This window comes from Choloepus didactylus, chromosome 3, assembly GCF_015220235.1.
Source record: "Choloepus didactylus isolate mChoDid1 chromosome 3, mChoDid1.pri, whole genome shotgun sequence".
Taxonomy (NCBI): Eukaryota; Metazoa; Chordata; class Mammalia; order Pilosa; family Megalonychidae; genus Choloepus; species Choloepus didactylus.
In genome coordinates this window covers 132,203,866-132,226,157 of record NC_051309.1, presented here as the reverse complement: position 1 = coordinate 132,226,157, position 22,292 = coordinate 132,203,866, and positions in this window count along the sequence as shown.

The window sequence follows — 22,292 nt, the reverse complement described above, 5'->3', positions numbered from 1 at the left end:
TGGTGTATGATGTGTTGACAGTCATGGTTGTCCCCCAGCAGTTATTCCAAATTATTTACTAGTTGTTCCTGGTTGTTTATTAGTTGTTCCAGGGGACTAACTAAATTCCCTTCCTCTCTATGCCACCATCTTGCCCCCTCCTAGACAATGTTTACAGTTTTAATGTGTGTTTCTCAAAAGAAAATTACTATTAACAACATTTGGCAAACTTCTAATTTATCTCTGAACTTTCATTGCTGCTTTGCCAGCAAATAATTTTGCACCTATCTCCTTCACCTCTTCTACCAACTGGAGAGAGAGGAAGTATGCTGAATTACTTTCAAAGAAAATTAACAAGGAATCCACTTCTACCAAAAAACATTTAGTGGAAAACACACAAGATTTAGAGTCAGATGTAGGTTCTGCTCCTGGTTGCACCATTGGTGAACATGAGCAGTTTTGCCTAACGTTAGTGAAACTCAATTTCCAAAACTGAAAAAAGATCATAAAATAATACCTGTAGGCTTTTGTAAAAATGAAGTCATATCAAATATATAATGTTTGGCACTTGGTGATCAGTCATTCCACAATTTAAATGGTTGTTATAAAGAAGTTCCTATAGGACAATATTTCTAAAGTGTGCATAGTGGAATGTCAATAAAACCTAGAAAAGAGAGGATTTCCTGTTTTAGGAAGTGTGGTAAATGCTTTGTCAAACACTCCTTTTACTGTAAGGCTTCTCATATCTTTTAATATGAAATTTTAAATTGCAGAACTCACATTATGACTTTTCCCAACATGTTAAGATTTTAAGTCATCTTGATAAAGACAATATAAATAGAATTAATGCAAAAATTAGAAGGCATTCAAATACTTATCTCTGCAAGACAAAAGCATAGAAAGTGGCTATTCTCCAGTAAATTTAGCCATATTATGCTTATTTAAAGATTAGACAAAACACAGAAATGGCTATCACATCAGATATCATCACAGCACACTGAAGGATCAGCTTGAATAGTATGGGGCTAGAAGTAAGGAAATTGAACTCTTTAGCTAGGGTGGATGAATAGACATTTATACTTCTATTTTTCATTTATATTCAGTCATATCTGAGTATTCATTATGTAAATGGTAAATGGAATTAAATCACATTAAATATTATATGAATGGATCTAGAACATAATTTATGAAAAGCAATTATAAATGCCTAATTTCTTAGTAATACATATATGCATTAAAAAAACAACATTGAAGTGCTACCATATCTAGGGTTAGATAGAACTAGTAATGGTGCAATGCAAAGAGCCTCCTTTCCTGAAAGTTTATTTTTGAATTTTGAAAATCTGAAGGTTTATTAATGTTCATAATATATAGATCATAGTTCAAAATCCAGGGCTACTGTAGTAGGAAGTGTTTACTTTTTTAAAAAATCATTAATCTTTATTAGACAAGCTGTAGGTTTACAGAAAAACATGCAGAAAATAGAGTTTCTATATATCCTCCACAATTTTCCCTATTATTAACACTTTGCATTAGAGTGATACATTGGTTACAATTGATGGAACAGTATTATTATAATTATACTATTCACCATAGTCCATAGCTTACCTTAGAGTCCACTGTTTGCAATGTATAGCCCTATGATTTTTAATGCAATTTTATTGAGATATATTCACATAGCAGATAATCATCTGAGTGTACAATCAGTGATTCACAGTATCATAATATAGTTGTGCATTCATCACCACAATCAATTTTTGAATATTTTCATTACTCCAAAAAAATAAAAATAAGAATAAAAATTAAAATTAAAAAAAGAACACCCAAAACATCCCATACCCCTTATCCTCCCCCTATTATTTATTTTTTGTCTTTGTTTTCTTACTCATCTGTCCATACACTGGATAAAGGGAGTGTCAATCACAGGGTTTTTGCAATTACACAGTCACACCTTAAGAGCTATTTATTTATATAATCATCTTCAAGAATAAAGGCTACTGAATTACAGTTCAACAGTTTCAGGTATTTCCTTATAATTTTAATACACTAAAAACTACAAAGGGCTATCTATTACAATGCATAAGAATAACCTCCAGATTAACCTCTCAATTCCATCTGAAATCTCTCAGCCACTGAAACTCTATTTTGTTTCATTTATCTTCCCTTTTTTGGTTCAAGAAGGCTTTCTCAATGCCACAACCTATGATTTAAAAAATTTTTTTTCTAGTAACATATATACAACCTCAAATGTCCCCTTTTAAACACTTTCAAATATATTTAGTACTTTTAATTACATTCACAATGTTGTTGCTACCATCACCACTATCCATTACCAAATTTTCCATCACCCCAAACAGAAATTCTTACCAGTTAAATATTACTCCCCATTCCCTTCCCCAACCCCAGCTCCTGATAACCTGTATTCTAGTTTCTGACTCTATGCATTTGCTTATTCTGAATATTAAATATCAGTGAGATGATACAGTATTTGTCTTTTTGTGTCTGGCTTATTTCCTCAACAGATGTATTCAAAGTTCATCCATGTTCTCACGTGTGTCAGAACTTCATTCCTTTTATGGTTCAATAATACTCCATTGCATGTATGCATCACATTTTGTTTATCCATTCACCTGTTGGTGGACACTTGGGTTGCTTCCATCTTTTGGCATTTGTGAAGTATGCCACTGTGAACATCAGTGTGAAAATATCCGTTCAAGTACAAGCTACCAATTCTTTTCAGTATATACCTAGAGGTGGATTTATGAGTCATCTGGCAATTTTTTCTTAACTTTCGGAGGAATTGCCAAAATGATTTCCACTGAGGCTGCACCATGTTATATTCCTATCAACAATGAACAAGCATTCATATATCTCCACATCCACTTCTTATTTTCCATTTCTTTCATAGTAGCCATTCTAGTGGATGTGAAATGGTATCTTATTGTGGATTTGATTTGCATTTCCCTCATGACTAATGACATTGAACAAATTTTCATGTGCTTATTGGTCATTTGTATATCTCCTTTGGAGAAATGTCTATTCAAGTTTTTGCCCATTTTTAGTTGGGTTGTGTCTTTTTGTTGTTGAGTCATAGGCTTTCTTAAAAATACATTTGGATATTAAACCCTTATCAGGTATGTGGTTTCCAAATATTTCCTCCATTCTGTAGGTTGCCCTTTTACTTTCATGATGAAGTTATTTGATGCACAAAAGTTTTTCATTTAGATGAGGTCCCATTTATCTATTTTTTTCTTTTGTTACTCAAGCTTCAGTATAGAGTTTAAGAAACAATTACCTAAAACAAGGTTCTAAAGACACTTCTCTGTGTTTTCTTCTAGGAGTTTTATAGTATTGGTTCTGATATTTAGGCCTTTGATCCATTTCGAGTTGGTTTTTAAATATGGTTTGATGTAAGGATCCACCTTCATTCTTTTGCTTGTGAATATCCAGTTTTCCTAGCACCGTTTGTTGAAGAGACTATTCTTTTCCCATTAAATGAGCTTGGCATCCTTGTCAAAAATCAATTGGCTATAGATATGAGGGTTTCTGAATTCTCAGTTCAACTCCTATGATCTATATGTTTGTCCTTGTGCTGGAACCATGGTGTTTCAATAAGACTAGCTTTGTAAAGACTTTTGAAATTGAGAAGTGAGTCTACCGAATTCATTCTGATTTTTCAAGATGGTTTTGGCTATTCTATATAAATATATATTCCGTATACATTTGATAATTGGCTTTTCAATTTTTGCAAAGAAGGCTATAGGGATTTTGCTTGGGTTGCAATGAATCTATAAATCAATCTGGGCAGAATTGATATCTTAACAATATTTAGCCTCCCAATCTATAAACATGCAATATCCTTCCATTTACTTAGGTCTTCATTGATTTCTTTTAGCAATATTTTGTCATTTCCATGTACAAGTCCTTCATAGTTTGATTAGATTTGTTCCTAGATATTTGATTCTTTTAGTTGTCATTGTAATTGGAATTTTTCATGATTTCCTCTTCAGATTGTTTCAGTATTAGTATATAAAAACACTATTGGTTTCTGCATGCTGATCTTGTACCCCACCACTTTGCTGAATTTATTAGCTTGAGTAGCTTTGTTGTAGATTTTTCAAGATTTCCTATATATAGGATCATGTCATTTGCAAATAGGGAAAGTTTTGCTTCTTGCTTACTTTTTCTTGCCTAATTGCTCTGGCTAGAACTTCCAGTACAAGGTTGAATAACAGTGGTGACATTGGGCATCATTGCCACATTCCTGATCTTAGAGGGAAAGATCAGTCATTCACCATTAAATAGGAAGTTTGCTGTAGATGCTTTTAACATGTTGAGGAATTTTCCTTCTATTTTTGTTGTCTAAATGTTTTTTATCAAGATGAGGACTGGATTTTGTCACATGCTTTTCTCTGCATCAATTAAGAAGTAATGTTGTGCATTATATTAATTGATATTCTTATATTAAACCATCTTTGCAAACCTGGGATAAATCCCATTTGATGATGGCATAGAATTCTTTAAATGTACTGTTGGATTTGTGTTGCTAATATTTTATTGAGGATTTTTGCATCTGTATTCAAAAAAGGATATTGCTCTGAAGTTTTCTTTTCTTGTGGTTTCTTTATTGGCTTTGGTATTAGGGCAATGTTAGCCTCATGAAGTGACTTATGAAGTATTCCCTCCTATTCAATTTTTTAGAAAAGTTTGAGCAAGAATGATGTTAATCCTTCTTGGAAGGTTTGTTAAAATTTATCAATAAGCCATCTGGGCTTAGGGTTTTCTTTGTTGGGAGGTTTCTGGTTATTGACTCAATGTTTTTTCTTGTAATTGGTCTGTCGAGATCTTCTATTTCTTCTTGAGTCATTGTATGCCATTTGAATGTTTCTAGAAAATTGTCCATTTTAACTAGATTATCTAATTAGTTGGCATATACCTGTTCATAGTATCCTTTTATAATCTTTTTATTTCTTTGGTAGTAATGCCCCCTCCCCTTTCATTTCTGATTTTAATTGTCTCTTTCTCTTTTTTTTTTTTTTTAATTTATCAGTCAGGCTAAAAGTTTTTTATAAATTTTATTGATCTTTTCCAAGAATGAACTTTTGGTTTCATTGATTCTCTCTTTTGTTTTTTAATTCTCTATTTTGTTTATTCCAATCTTTGTTATTTCCTTCCTTCTGCTCACTAACAAAAATAAAGAAACCAATGCAACAACACATTGAAAATTTGTTCTGCATTGGCTGGTGCTCTTCTTCAGAGTTTAGCCCTTTTATTGAGGAGATCAGCCCAAGATGAAAGTTAAGTGCAGGGTCCTCTCCATCTTTTCTGAGCCTGTGTCTTGTCCTGGACTTGTGTTTGCTCATGACCTTAGGAATTCCCCCATTTTCAGGAATTCAAATGTACCCTCTACTGCCTATGAAATAGATTTCTCTCCCTTCCAGGTGCTCTATTGTATGTCTTAAAGCTGATAATCCTTTTCCCCAGGTTTTAACTTCATTATTTCCTACACTGCTTTTTCCTGCATGGCAAGTTCTGGGAGGGTGAGCCAGAGATCAAGTTTCCTGGTTCAGGCTTTCAGGCTGCTACCCAATAGCTTGGCACTGACTACTAGCACACCAGTATGCCCATAGGGGGTGCTCTGCTCCTTCTGGAACTGCAACCAGGACCCACAATGAAAACTCAGGCAGGGGTCAACAAGGGCATCAGGAGCTTCTCCTACCATTTTTAAAGCTGCATTTTCTTGATTCAGCACTCACCCAGTTACTGCAACCATTTAGTTGTTTGCCAGAGTTTTGATGAAGATGGCTCTGCCAGTTTTTGCTAACTACTCAAAGATTCTGTGGGGGAACAGCACCCTGGAGTGTCTTGTTCCACCATCTTGATCAACCAGAAGACAAAAGTGTTTACTTTTGAAATCTAAAAGCATTTTACCTTTTGACCAGTGCACAAGCCCTTTTAATAACTTTTATTCTATCTTGGAATTCTCCAAAATTTCAAATAAAACTCAGATTCCAGTGTTTTATGACTTCCCTTCTTTAGAAAAAAAATCATATCATTTAAGTGAAATCTAAATCACAGATGGGGATATAGAGTTTTCAATCTAGCAGGATGATAGTCTTTTATATTGTATTGTGGTTTGTAGACATCCTGCTGAATCCAAACATTCAGACATCACTTTATGTATATCTGAAACATTCCAGAGTAAAGCAGTTTTAGGTACATTCTTGATATTAATATCTGCAAGTCATCTTCCTTTCCCAAGAGACATAAGATGTTCATTAGTTTCAACAGAATATGCATCCTCAGTCCTAATTAGATTATTTCAAAAGTTAGAGGTACAAATACTCCAAACATATATCTTAAGCTATCTGTTTAAATAACAAGAAATTAATTATAAGAATCCTAAAATCAAAATTTTTCCTTTATACCTAAACTGCAAAAATAATTTTCACAAATATATGAAAAATAAAATTCAGTCAGTTTTAAAACTGGAATTGTAGTTTGGCTAATAGATCTTAATTTTACATACATATTAATTTCTAAGTAGACTATTAAATAGTTATATGGACAATGAGGTATTCTTAAAGAAATTTAGTAATGAAAGACAAATTACACTTCTCTTAAAAAAGTGTTCTGATAACTTTCAGATAGAAATTTCCTTTTGCAGCAATAAATAGGCCACCAAAGTGCATTTCAGATTCTTTTCATAAGGGATATCCAAATAAATTGCTAAGAACATCATATTACTTCTTATAAAAGTTAGCAACAATTAAGCAGCTTTGGCATTTGCTTGTTCCTGCACTGTGGATTGCTAGAATTAGAAGCAAAACTCAGAGCTTGAAAAGCTTTAAAAAGTTTCTTTCCTCCCATTCTCGTCTAAGCTGACCTCTTTAAACTTTTTGGATTTTGCTGTGGTCTAGGAATATGGGGTAAAAAGTAGTGGGCAGAAGGAGGAGGAGTTAGTGGTGGGTTGGTGAGGTAGAGGAAGGGTGACATCAAAGAAAATCCATCAGTTGACACTCCATAAACAAATCCCATCTCATGGCCAGAAACTATCTCAAATGTCAATGTTTTTGAGACTTTGCCATCATCTATGATGTTTGGTAAATTAGCAGCCACTAAAGATACATCACAAACATCAACCAGGTCAGCAGAGAACAGCTTCTGAAAAATGCTGTTGGTCATGGCTCTTCTTGGAATAAGAGTCAGTAAGTTCTTTCTGGAGTTTCTGAATCTCAACACATGGGTCATGGCACAAGAGGCTTCTCTGTGCTTTTAACTAGCACTGCTTCAGCTCTGAGCCTCCCAAACAGAAAGGGGCTGTCTACTCTGCTACACCCTGGGCATTTGCTGAAATCACCATATTTTCTTCTTTACTATTCACGAACATTTTCAAGAAAAAAAACTGTTTCTGTCTTCAATTTTTGAGCCACCCTCAATCACCATTTTCAATCTTTTTAAGGCTATACTTGACCCCAAAACTCTTCTTACTGACTGTGCTGGTTTGGATGTATTATGTCCCCCAAAACTCCATGTTCTTCAATGAAATCTTGCAGGGGAAGATGTATTAGTGTTACTTAGGTTGAAATCTTTGGATTAGGTTGTCTCCATGGAGATGTGACCCACCCAACTGTAGGTGATAACACTGATTAAATTCCATGGAGGTGTGGCCCTGCCCATTCAGCCTGGGTCTTGATTAGCTAACTGGAGCCCTATAAAAGCTCAGAGAGAAGGAGCTCAGGGCAGCTGCAGCTTAGAGAAGAACATCCTGGGAGAAAGTCATTTTGAATCCAGAACCCTGGTGCAGATACCAGCCATGTGCCTTCCCAGCTAGCAGAGGTTTCCCAGATGCCATTGGCCATCCTCCAGTACAGGTATCTGATTGTTGATGCATTACCTTGGACACTTTATGGCCTTAAGACTATAACTGTGTAACAAAATAAACCCCCTTTATAAAAGCCAATCCATTTTTGGTATTTTTCTCAACAGCAGCATTAGCAAACTAGAACAGATTTGGTACCAGAGAAATGGGGTGCTGCTGAGCTTACAAATACCAAACATGTTGGAACGGCTTTTTAAATGGATAAGGGGAAGACTCTGGAAGAATTGTGAGGAGCTTGATAGAAAAGGCCCAGACTGCTTTGAAGAGACTGTGGAAATATGGACTCTAAAGATACTTCTGATGAGGCCTTGAGCAGAAATGATGAATGTGTGATTGCCAACTGGAAGAAAGAGGATCCTTGTTTCAAAGTGGCAGAAAATTTGGCAAAATTGTGTCCTGGTGTCAAATAGAAGGCAGAATTTGAAAGCAATGAGCTGAGATAGTTAGCTGTGGATATCTCCAGACTATGTGTGGAGGATGTAGCTTGGCTTCTCCTTGCAGCTTATAGTAAAATGTGAAAGGAAAGAGACAAGCTAAGAACTGAACTCTTGGGTACAAAGAAACCAGAAACCAATAGTTTAGAAAATTCATGGCTTCCAGAAAGTGAGACCCCAGAGTCTACAGCCCCACGTGAGGATTTAACCAAACATGGAACCCGACTGCCATTTCAGGACAAGCCAGGATTGGAGGTGGAGTTATCCAGAAAAGATTTGTGGAAAGTACTATTGTTTGATGGTTTTGACCCCTATAAACTGCACGCCAAGCCTACAAAGTTTTTGTGAGATCTTTATAGATGGAGCCACTGCTGGTCTGCACTGGAGGGAAAAAAAGAGAACAAATTAAAGGAAATATTTCTTCAAAGACAGATCCATGGAGATTGAGGTCCGGAATCAAGAGGTCTCAGGCAGGGAGAGAGGAGTGGCCCACGCATGTGGAAGGGTGAGTTTGCCCCAGAGGCAGAGGGTGGGCCTTCCACCTGGGTGCTCAGGAAGAGTGCTGCCACCCCAGGCCCCAGAGAGGGTGGAGCACATTCCACAGGGGTTGAGGATAGCCTAATCACCACCCCACTGTTCAGAGAGGGGAGAGCCTTTGCCCCAGAGAGGCAGAGTCTGGGTGCTTCCCCGATGTTTGAGGAGGGTGGTGCTGAGAAGAAGGTGGTCTCCCCAATGTGTGGATATGTTGGAACACTCACCCCAGCGTTTGGAGAGAAAAGGGCTGCTGCAAAGGCCCTTGGAAAGGGTGGCAATGCCACTCTCTCAAGCCCAAAGTATAAAATGTCATTCTACAAATGACTCTCAGACTTTGAAATCTAATGGAGTTTGCCCTGCAGGTTTTAGGAACTGTTTTGGTCGCTTAAACCCTGTTTTCCTTACTGTTTTTCCTTATAGCAATAGGAATGTTTATCCTATGACTGTCCCTCCTTGGTATTTTGGAAGCAGATAACTTGTTCTAAGTTACACAGGTCCACAGCTAGAGGGGAAGTTTGCTTTAGGACAGACCACACCTGTAACTGATTTTGGTGGGATCTTGTACTTACCTATTGTTACTGAAATGATTTAAGTCTTTGTGATATTGTGATGGGGTGAATGTATTTTGTATATGGAAAGATCATGTTATTTTGGGGTCCAGGGGGTGGAATGAGCCGGTTTGGATGTATTATGTCCCCCAAAACTCCATGTTCTTCAATGCAATCTTGTGGGCGCAGACGTGTTAGTGTTAATTAGGTTGGAATCCTTGGATTAGGTTGTTTCCATGGAGATGTGACCCACCCAACTGTAGTTGATAACTCTGATTAGCTAAATTCCATGGAGGTGTGGTCCTGCCCATTCAGCCTGGGTCTTGATTAGTTAACTGGAGCCCTATAAATGCTCAGACAGTAGGAGCTCAGTGCTGCAGCATAGAGAGGAACATCCTGGGAAAAACCATTTTGAAACCAGAACCCTGGAGCAGATGCCAGCCAAGTGCCTTCCCAGCTAAGAGAGGTTTTCTGGATGCCATTGGCCACCCTCCAGTGAAGGTACCCAACTGTTGATGCCTTACCTTGGATACTTTATGGCCTTAAGACTGTGACTGTGTAACGAAATAAACCCCTTTTATAAAATCCAATCAATCTCTGGTATTTTGCATAATGGCAGCATTAGCAAACTGCAACACTGACCCTGCACCAGCAATGCTGGACCACAAGCCCGTCCCTCCCTGTGTCAACAGTATATTGCTAAACCTTCCATGTGGCTGACAGAACCTCTTAGCCAGACTGCTCCCAAAAGCCAGGGGGAAATTCCATAAAGTCTTGAAGAATAAACATTGTGAACCAATATACCTGCCAAAATCTTGCAGCATGTGTGAATGATCATATATGTAGGAGCTCAGAATATCTATCACCCATATGTCCTTCTAAACAAAAATATTTTAAATGTATATCATGGCTGGAGAACATATTCTAGATAAATTAAAGGGTAAAATAAAAAATATTAAACCCTAAAAGCTATATTTGAATATAGGTGACTAACATAATAGAAGAAACAACTGAAAACATCAATAGATTTGTCCCACAAACTTTAAGAGTTCAAAATGCTTAAAACACCATAATATGTAAATATAAACTAGGAATATATATATATATCAAATATGATTGACAATTGGTTAACATCCTTCATATGTAAAGAGCTATAATAACATTTAGAAACACATTTATTTAATAAATATTTGTTAAGCATTTACTATGTGCTAGCCACATCATAGGCCCTAATTGAAAACTAACAAAACATATAAACAAAATATTCTCAAAAGAAAATATCCAAATGGCTAATAAATTGTTGGGGAAAAAAATGTGCATTTTAAAGTTACAATTTCACAAATAATAATATTAATCTCTTATCTATCACATTAGAAAATATTACATATATAGAGATCCAGTAAGTCCACTTCTAGGAATTTAAATTAAATACTCATCAATGTAGTCAAATGGTTATACAGAGGATGTACACCAGTGTGAGAACATCAATATTATGAGCAATTTTGTTATTATTAAAATTGTTTTCAAAAAATTAACATGAAAAAATTTTAACATAAGGTTAAGAAAACAAACAGATTTTTTAAAAATATACACAGGTTCACCATCCCTTATCTGCCATTCATTCTATTATCCAAAAGCTCAGAAAACCAAGATTTATTTTTTGTAAGTCAATTAATAGCAAAATAAGGCCTTAACTGATATGAGGTTATTTATAGCCTTTAATCATCTCATTTATTGTTAAAAATACTTTAATATTAATCTATTTGATTGCGATGTCCTGCCCCAGGTAACAATGACAGTATTATACAATATACAGTTTATATGCTGTATTACTTATTTATAGCCAATGATTTCTCAATTCTGAAGTGCATCTGTTCTAAAGGTTTCAGGTAAGGGGTTCAGGACCTATGCATAGCCTAATTTATAAACATCTAGCCATTTATATAATGTTTAAAATTCTATCTAGATAGATGAATAAATGCATGAAAGGAAGGAAGGAGGGAAGGAAAGAAGGAAGAGAGAGAGGAAGAGTGGGAGGAAGGGAAGTTTGAGAAAAGAGGAGGAGATGCAGGGAGGAAAGAGGGGAATTTTTCTAAAATAGTAGTAGTTACCTATGAGCAGTGGGATTATGGGTGATTTTTATTTCTTAATTTTTAAAAAATATTCTGAATTTTGTAACATAAGCAAGATTTTTGAATCAAGAATAAAAAAATTAAAACATTATTTTTAGAAGTCATTGTACACTATTAATTAAAAAAAGCATTATTTTTAGAAGTCATTGTACATTATTAAAGGCTCTTTATGAAAAACAAAAGGTAAATTTGAAATATCACAAGTTTAAAATTAGTGGGAAACATATTAATGGATTTTTGGTGAAAAGATATACTTAGTTTAAGATATAAATTCATGATATTTAATTTTAATTTAGGTTGCATTTCTAGACCCATGTAAATTAGTTATATAGTATTTATGTTATAGATATAATATTTAAATATTAATTTGTTTGTTTATTTGTATACATACACACCTCACCTTCTCCATGAGGTCTACCTTGTCCACTTCATTTACAATGGCAACAATATCTCCCATACCCTAAATTTCTTGACCCTGTTCTGTTTTTCCCTCATAGCACTTATCACTTTCTATCATAGTGTGTAATGTATTAATTTATTGTTTCTCATTCATTGTCTTTCGCCCACAGAATACTATGAGACTTGGATCATTTGCCTGTTTTGTTCACATACTTAGCCCAAGCATCCAAAACAATGATATTTGGTGAATTAATGGATACATATAATTTAGAAGTACTCAGTAACACAGCAATACCACACATTAGGTAACTGACAGAATCTCAGAATTTTCAGAATCATAGAATATTAGATCTGAAAGGAGTTGGAGCTCTCCTTAGTGCAGCCTCCATATGTAGATTTTCAGACATTAATTACTGTTAGATAGGATGACTAAATACAGCCTTTCTTTTATGTTAAGAAATGTATATAACCAGTTCTCTTAATAATAAGTCTTGAGGTTTGCCTTTCTTTAATATTTTCTAAGTTTCCCAAGAGAAGATTAAGAACTCCTCTGTAAATTATTTTGTTAAGTAATTCTGGCTTAATGTTATTAGAATAACATCCTTCTGACTTAATCTTGTCTGAGAAAAAAAATCCTACAATCTAGCTTTCAGGGATAATGTAGACTATATTTAAAATATGCAGTATCAACAAAATTATCTATATAGACTTCCATTATATTATCTACATAATTTACAATGTTTAACAGGATCCTTAAATGGAATTCATAGATCTGTGCCCACATAATGGATTAACAGTACATAGTCTTTTCTGGGGTACATACAGCTCCAAACCAGCACAAGGGGCTAATGAAAGGTAAAACTTCAGGGGAATACTTCCATCCTTCCCTTCTGTATCTGGGAATTTCATTTTTAATGCCAGATCACCAAAGCCAAAGGCAGTCTACCATCTTATGGTCACTTTCCACAGCTACTGTATACAAAATAATAAGGATAGTGACTTGCCTGGCAGAACTCATGATTCCTACTGGGAACAAATGCCTGCCTTCTCACCTTCTGTGCCCCTTCTCCCCTCACTGGACACTACAACCCCAGGGTCAGGCACACAAAAAGCTAGATCCTTCCATGAGGAGTTTGTGTATGTTTAATTACAAGGATTCAGAATCCTTCTGGGGAAGGAGGCAGCCAAACCAGAACCCTTGTACTCTTTCAGTATTCTGCCAGGCAAGTCACTACCCTTCTTACTCCAGCAAAAATAAGACTGCAGGTGAATCTATGTGTTATTTGATTTATAGTTGGTTAGATTTCCAGTTATTTTCTCATACATGCCTTTTGTGTTCTACTTTGCAAAGTGACGTAAATGTAACCCAATAATAGGCAAACCACTTGAAAATTCCAAATGATTGCTCAAAATGAAAGCAAAGACCAAGATTTGCAAAACTAAGAACTGCAAATGTGTAGGAGTACATTACTATATTAAATAACCAAACCTGGTTCAAAATATGTGAATTAGCTGCCACCATACTAATAAAGAGGCATGCCTTTGGCTTTTACTCAAAATGACTTGGTCAATATGGAAATATTATTGTCACACATAACTAGTGTTTCAGATGTAGAGAGACTCCAGGGTTTGTTAAAGTACCCAGAACCATTCTTTTTGTTTGGTCAGTCTTATCATCTTGGTTGGACACTCTCATGTTTGCAGAATTACTCTAGCCAAGCCTTACATCCTCAAACCCCAAGGTCCGGCAGCAAACAAAAGAGCTCTCGCCCTTTATGTCTCTTTTTAAGAGTTTAAAATTTTTTCCCAGAACTAACTTAGAAGATTTCCATTTAAGTCTTATTACTCAAAATTGGATCTGATAAAGAAAGAGTGTGTCTGGAGCATACACATCTTCAAAGGACTTCCACCATAGAGTTTAAAGAAGAAATGATAAGATTATATTATTTGCTTTTATATATAAATATCAAATAAGTTGAAAAATGCATATTCTGTAGCTACCTACACTCCAAATACAACATATTCCTCCAGAAATATGCATTCTCTGGTTTTAAAACTTAACAGTGTCTTCCAGTTTTAAAACTGAAGAATTTGTTTCTAATAGTGTTAAACTGCAATATCATACATTGTCAGTAGATGCCACCAGATAACATAATTTACTGAATAAAAACTCCTTTAACTTCCATAAACTAGTGCATTTTAAAATTAGTGTCGTAAATTTTGACAATGTATAAAGTGGCTTTATTTAAAGTAGGGATGTTTTCTATTAGGACTTTTGAAAAAGCTAAATTCTGCAGATGAATGCTGTAAAAAAAAAAAGGCTATGTGAAATTTAGTGAATTCAATGGAGTTTAATGGATGTAATCTTTGGAAAGGTATCCTTTATGTTCCTGGAAGTTGAGGATTCCCAACTTGCTATTATGATTGCATATACTCATATTTGGCCTTGCAAAATTTAAAAATAGTAAGATAAGCTTGTGCCCCAAATATGTTTTAAAAATCCTCCGTTCTTCATAAAGAAAAAATAAATCAATAACAATAGCACAGTGTTATGGAGGAAAAACACATGGGATTTGGAGTCAGGCCTGAGTTTGACCCTAGCTCTTCTACTTACTACTTATGTTATTTATTTATTTATTTATTTTGCCACAGGGTCCCGATATTTTAATTGTGAGGCTTACATCCTGACAGAGGTTTTGGAAGTATAACTAATATATGTAAATCACCTTGCATACAGCAAGCCTTTGTTGCAAATAAAACATGCAATGGGTTGGCTTAAGCAATGAGAATTCATTAGCTCACGGTTTTGAGGCTAGGAAGAAGTCCAAATCAAGGCATCCACAAGGCAATGCTGCTCCGTCACACAGCAGTGCACATGGCAGCCTCTCCTGGCCTTGCTATTCTCTTCCAGATTCCCTTGACCTTTAGTTTCTTGCTTCCTGTGGCTTTCTTTGTCTCTGTCCAAATTTCATTCTGCTTATAAAGGATCCAGTAATAGGATTAAGATGCGTCCTGATTGGGCTGGGCCACACCTTACCTGAGGTAACCTCATCAAAAGGTCTTACAATATGTTCACTCCCACAGGTATGGATTAAATTTAAGAACATGTTTTCTGGGGGATATGCACCTCCAAATCACCACAGCACTCAAAAAAACAGTAGCTAATGGCAGTGGTCATGTTTTAGCAAAGCCTCTGAAACTACGTTATCACCATGACATAAATATGGTATTGTTTAACATTATTATTAATAGTAGAGATATTAAAGTTAATTTTATCTTAATTTGTTCTAATGCACTATGTATCTAACGTTTAAGATGTAAATATATTTCCACAGCAAAGCAAATTCCACTTAACTCGAACTATTCTCTAATTAGAAACAAAATATGTTTAGATCAGCTAGTCTGGTGGCAGATCTTGATGGCAGGAAAAAGTGACTACTTTTCTCAAAATGCCTGTAGAAATGGTACTCACAGCAATGGGTCTCTGTGGCCCTGTGCCTGTGCTCTTGCTTCCAGGCCACCCCAAGCTAGGATGTTTTGGTCTCATCATGGGTCAAAGTTCAGGGGTTGAAGGAATGAATAAAACACCTACCCCCACCTCTGCCCAGTACACAGCTTTATCCTGGAGTTTCCCCACAGAATTTCTCACAGGCCTGGTTAAACTAGAAAACAAAATGACCTGCAGAGATGATACCTCATGGTGGATTGCCTCAGAAACTTCTCAGCAGACTTGCACCTGACCAAGGTGAATGGAAGAACCTTCCCCTGCTGCTGAGAGCATCATTCCAACATGCTCCGGGTCTCTGCACCATCAGGGAGCACGTCCAGACAAGCGGCTGATAAGCCAGTGTAAAGCATAAGGAGGAATGAGCACTGATAGGCACTGGTGCTCCTTTCTGGTTTAAAGGTGCCCCTGGTGAACACCATAGGTGTGCTACATTGAATTTAGACATGTTCTTGGCCTTCATCTGCATTTCTGCAGGTGTGAACCCATTGTAAATAGGATCTCTTGAAGATGTTAATTTGGTTAAAGTGAGGCCCAACTGAATGATGGCCTTAATTCAGATTCCTGGAGTCCTTTATAAGCAGAAGAAATTCAGACACAGAGAAAGAAAGCCCCAGGGAAGAACCAGAAGCTGGAAGTCAACAGAACCCAGAAGAGAAAATAGACAACATCACCATGTGATAGGAAAGCCAAGGAATCCAAGGATTATAGGTCATCCAGAATGCTACCAACGCTGGGAGGAAGCAAGCCTTCTACCCTCTAAACCATGAGCCAATAAATTGGTTTAAGCCAAAACCAGTTTATGGTATTTTTTATCACAGCCTACCAAACCGAGACAATAGGGAACAGAGCTTTTGGAATGGGCTTCTCAGCTGGGAATGCTTTTCCTTCCAACAGAAGTCCTGCTGGTGTGAAAGGTCAGTCAGATAGTGTCAGAGAAGACGAAGTAGAGAATGTGACCTTAAGGTGCAGGTTCAGTGGCTCACTATCCCAGCCCATGCTGGACAACTGACCAAAACCATACTGAGAAAAATCTACTGTGGACCACCTGGCAAGAAAATGTGATGTCAACATTCTAAATTTGGTCAGCTCTGTTTCCATATACTCCATCCAGGAGTCTTTTCAGATGATCTTAAACTTTTTTTTAAAACAATGTATGGTTAGGATCTTGACTGTTTAAAGTGAGATTTTAAGGTATGAAATAGCCGTTTACATGCCTTTAGAGGATTTTTGGTCACAGATTTTATTAAAATAGGTATTTCCAATCCTTTGTTTTCATTCTTTTCAGAATCTTATCGGAAGACCTTTGTTCATTTTTAGCCCAATATCTTGAGACCTCCCCATCTCCTAATCATTGTTTTGTTGGTGATTGTAGTGGGGAGGATTTTTCCTTTTCAGGTTTTAAAACAGGAGTTGCAAACCTTTGCATGATTTCCTCCAACTTTCCCCATGGGACTTGCCCTGCAGTAGTGGCTACCCAGTATTGAATCCAATCTTTTCCCAGGACTCACTTCCGACAAGCACTCTTTCTGAAAGTCAAACAGTAGAGAACGAATCATAGGGACCAGATGATCCTACATTTTTGCAAAGCCCCAAATACTCATAAACACTGAGGACATTAAAGTGTTAGCACATAGTAAGTGCTTAAAAGAACATTACTGCTTGATCAAAGTCTTTCCTAACCACTCCATCTAGGATTAGTGGTTACCTAGCTTTATATGATTTGCAAAGTGGAGAATGGCACCATCAAAATAGTTAATCATGAGAAGAAGGCTAATTGAGTTGCCTTTGTGTATGGTTAAATAACACTCCACATTGGTCTTAGCCTTTTGCATTTATATGGGCACATTCAAGACACTCACACCACACAAGCATAGCATGTAGCTAGAAGGGGAGCAAACAGACGTTTTTCCAAGTATAACAGAACCATAACCAAAGGGTGCTGCAGAGGCTCTGTCACATTGATCTCAGCTAGTCTTTATTTTACCATCTGGCTCCTTTTCTAGGGCTCCCTCAAAAGGGAGATCCCTAACTAACCCATCAGGGCCTTCTCTCCCATACATCAGTCCATGTTGAAACAACAAAGGGAGTCAATTGTGCTGGTTTTCTGTGTAAGCCCCCATACCAGGCTTGTTAGCAGAAGCCTCCTCCTTCATCCAGGCTGGCTGGCCTCCCTCGCAGCCAGGCGTCTTCATTTAAGTCCCTTTTAATGAGAGGAGCTAAGAGCTAACTCAATAGTCTCAACCTGCCCTTTAAAGGAACTGAGCTCCACCCTCCCACCACAGCTACGTTCAACAGCATTACTAACAAGACGGTAATGTTTTCCTATCATACTTATTCAGTGCCTACTCATTCTAATTTTCAGAATCAATAGAGCTATTTTTCAAATTGACAGCATCACCTGATGGGGTCCCATTTGAAATAGGACCCCATTGCCATTTGCTTTCCTTAATTTGCTTGAATATTGAAGGTTACATATTAATACACTAATTTATATAAGTAATATACACTGATAAATAGCTTGTTAACTTATAGATAAATATTGGAAAGCCCTTCACCAACTTCAACTTATTCCATAGTAGCTCTGAACTGCTTGTTCTTACAGTGGATGAAACCTGTTTACTGAAGAGAGGTGTTCAGCAGTCAAAGAAGGAAAAATAGAGTGCAAGAAGCATTTCTGTTCCCATTTATTTTTGGTGGTTTATTTGAGGCCCAGTAAGCAACTTAATTTAGGAGTCTTTAAATAATTGCTTAAATAATACGTGGGTGAGCTACAGATTGCTGAATCTCCGTGGTAGCTTTTTTTTTCATTTGAGAAGGATCCATCAGGGCCCCAAACTTCCTAGTAGACATCACCAGGAAGCCTGTTTTATGCTATTCTCTTTGTCCTTGCTTTCAACTAACAATGTTCTTCAAATGCACAGAGTGGCTTGTCAAAAGATACATGCAGCACAAATTTTCACTCTGATTCATGAATGGAGCAAAATTATACCCTCAACTTCAGCTTTAAGGAATTGTCTTTATCATCTAACAGAAAATTTAAAACAAGCGTATGGATATTTTCACATCTAATTGGCATAACCCAATCAGCCTTGCCTAACATTATGAACAATGATATTCCACTGAAGTAAAATTTACAGAACGCTGCTGTATTGCACCTGTCATTTTGGGTATGAAATCTTTGGTAAGCAATTTGGGCAAAATTGTCAATATTTCTTCCTTGCAGAGTAAGAAGGCGGTCACATTAACTCAGGTGTTCTTAACAAGGTAGCTTTACCACAGTGCTTTGTGAGCCGTCCAAAAGCTGGGACCTTTGCCATTTCAACACTGATTTCCTCAGTGTTAAAGATGATATTATTAGTGTTTACAAACCATGGTTCTCAAGGTGTGAGTCCCAAGACCAGCAGCTTCAGTATCACCTGGGACCTTATTAGAAATGCAAAATCTCAGGCCACATGTCTGAATCAGAAACTCCAGGGGTGGGGTCCACCATTCTGTTTTAACAGTCCCCCCAGGGCATTGATGTATGCTGAGGTTTCATGTGTAAGACCCTTAGCAGAAGAGCAGAATTTACATGCACTTGAACTGGATAACACAGAGAAGAGCCTCTCTTGCTGAAGTTTTAACAAAGCACTCTAGCTTTCCCCAAACAATCTCCCACCTGCTATGTCGTGTCTTAATCACAACTCAAACACACTGTGATCAGTATGCTATGAAAGACCTTAAACAACTTCTTAAAGCATTTTGCCTTTACTACATAATATTGAAATTTCAATATTCTCTTTTTCTGATTCATTTCAATTTCAACACATTAATCACAGTCTCCAATACTGAAAGCATTGTTGAAAAGAGGGGGTTGGACAATTACGGTTGTAAGAAGGCAATGGAAACTTCTTAGATGTGTACAGCATGGTTTCCACTAAATAGCCTGCACATTGTACATCGTTAAAATATTTTTACAGTGAGAAGCTTTAACTGAAGATTTTCCCTTTAACTGGAAGATTTTCCCTTATTCAGAATACTATCTTGCCTAAGGACTCTAGCCTTTTCCTAATCGACTTTCTTCTAAAGCAAACTTTTTTTTAAACCTCTCAGGCCAACTCTAAATACAGCCACTCAAATCATCTTTTTAGCTGTTGTTTATTGCTTTGACATAAAAGATAAATTTCCTTTAATCTTTTTATATTAAGCCCCAGTTTCCTATCTTCATCTCTCATACCCTCTGGTCTGTTTTCCTAGGCTGCTTGGTTCTGTGCAGCCTTTTCCTTTATTCATTCACTGTCTTCCTCCCAAGCTTGTAATTTATCAGTTTCCTTCAACTGGTCCTTTGAATCCCTTACCTTTGCCTTTTTCTGGCACCTACTTAATATCTGATAAATCATTTGGCCAATGAATTGGTAAACTGAGGAGCTGACCACAGAGACAGGATGAATCCAAGACAGGCTGAGATAACAGTCCTCTCGTGGATGAAGTATTTTTACACAGAATCTACCCCTGGAGGAGGATCAAGGTTCCTGCAGGTAAAAACCACAGCAGAAGTCAGGTTCGCCAGCTGGAGCTACACATTTGCCATCACGTGTTAGTTCTCAGCATACAGAACCATCTCCGGTTCTGTCTCACACTCTGCTGCTTTGCATATTGTCTTCCAGCCTCTGCTGGCACCACCATGCCTTTGTGCAAATTACAAAAAAGTGGCAGACCAATGATGAAAAGACGTACCCTCAGGAGACAATTTTATAAAGGGGCCCAAGGGCTCAACAGAATACAGACAAGTGCCCCTTCCCTTTGGCTGATGTAGCCCTCAGGGCTTGGCAAGGGCAGAAGAGGCTGGATTTCAATCCCCATTCCCACCCCACAGCCCATCCTGGTACCTTTGTTTCATGTGAAAACTGTACAGGCTGATCCATGGCCCAGCTTGTCTTCACCACTCCCCCACCCCTTGCCATTTCTCTACTGATCCATCTAAAAGCAGGGGTACTCAAAGCACCATCCTCATACCATAGCACCAACCCTAGAAAGTTGTTAGACAAATTCTTGAACCCTACTGCAGACCTTCTGACTCAAAGAGCAGCCAGCTGTGTTTTAGCAAGCCTTCCAGATGATTCTAATATAAGCTAAGGTTTGTATTTGTTTGAGGAGCCCTAGAAGAGTGTCTGGCACATAACAGGTGCTCAGTTGGAGGAATGAATGAATTCCTTCTTGTCCTTCAAATTAAACTCAAGCATCCTCTCCTTCAGAACAACCTTCCTCAGCCTCCATCACATCTGGCTATGCTACCTCTGTGTTCTCACAGGCAAATGCATATCACTGGGTAACAGAGCTTAATGCACTCCATGAAATCATTGGTTTATTTGGCTCTTTCCATGACCTAAACTGGTGCTCCTTGAAAGTAGGGCTTGTACTAACCATCAGACTTCAATTTTCTAGTTCCCAGAACAGTGCCTAGTCCACTATAGGGACTCAATTCACATGAAGGGAGCAAATAAGGAAGATGCAAGAAAGCAAACAGGCAAAGAATTGAGGAAGTTGCCAGGCCTGGAATTGGTATCTGTCCGAAGGGCCTTGTGCTAGAAGTTTTCTTTGTATAAAATTCCAGTCAATTAAAAAACCCATGTTCAATAAAGATCTTTTCTTACCATGACTGAAATATGCACAGTTTACTCTTGTTCTGTTGCTTTTCTTACTCATAGTTCAATAGTAAAATTGCCTTATTAAAATATTTAAGTCACTTGTGATTTACCAAGGACAGTATTTGTTTCCATTCTAGTTCTACATGGAAACAGGATCAGGCAAAGGACTTGAATGGACCCTTGAGATGCTGACACAGTCACCAGCCGAGTCCAAGGAAACTGGGAAGCATGAGGCACCAGGTGAGAGAATTCCTCACGACTATAGAAGATGATCCCAGCGCCTTCCTGTCAAAGCAGCTGTTTCCCAAGTCACCTCAAAGGCCATTTTTGTCAGGTGAATAGCCCTTTACTTCCTTTTTAGTGTTCTTCTTCAGCACAGCATGTGAAATGTTAGCTCTTAAATCTATAAAGCTACTCTATCATACAGCAAGATAATCTCAAGAAACAAGTTTACATGGGAAAGCAAAGTGGCACGCCTCCTGTTCCTGAGTTTAGGTTTAACCATTAATCAGGAGCTTAGCAGACAAATGCATGTTCTCAGGTAGACTGGGAAACTCTGCCTGCTCTTATTCCCTTGATTGTCTGTATCCAGAGTTGGCTGGATGCCTGGACACCAGCCCAGCCCCACAGATGTCCAGGATTGGCCCTCTAACTTTCCTGGATATACAAACCCGCAGTTAATGCCCTCCACTGGTCCTGATTTTAATCAGAATCTTTAATCATTCTCCATGTATCTCTCATCTTCACTACAGGTTTTACTATCTAGGGTAACACAGGGTTTTTAAAACTGTTTTCTGTGAAGCTTCTTTTTATCTGCTTTCTACATGAGCATTGCAGTTGAGGGTTAAAAGTTATTTTTGAAGTAGAACTAGTCCAGGCTTTGGAGTCAGATATTAAGTGCCATGTCTGCCTTCTATTTGCTGTGTGACGTAGTGCAAGCTATTTAATGTCTCTGGACCTCAGTTTCTTCACCTGATAAATGGATCAATGTAATGATCCATTATGCTGCACAGATTGCTGTGAGGATGGATAAGAAAACATATGTAAAGCACCTAATATAATGCTTGGCACATTATAAGAGAATAAGTAAATGATCACTACTAGTATTAGTTCCAAATTTCCACATTTGCATGCCTCTACAATTTTAATCTAATAAAACCACTCTTCTTTATCTTATTGTCACATATCTGGACTTTTTCCTGTTTTTTCTTCTCAAAGCTCTTAGGAATTTTATTTCAATACCTTGCAA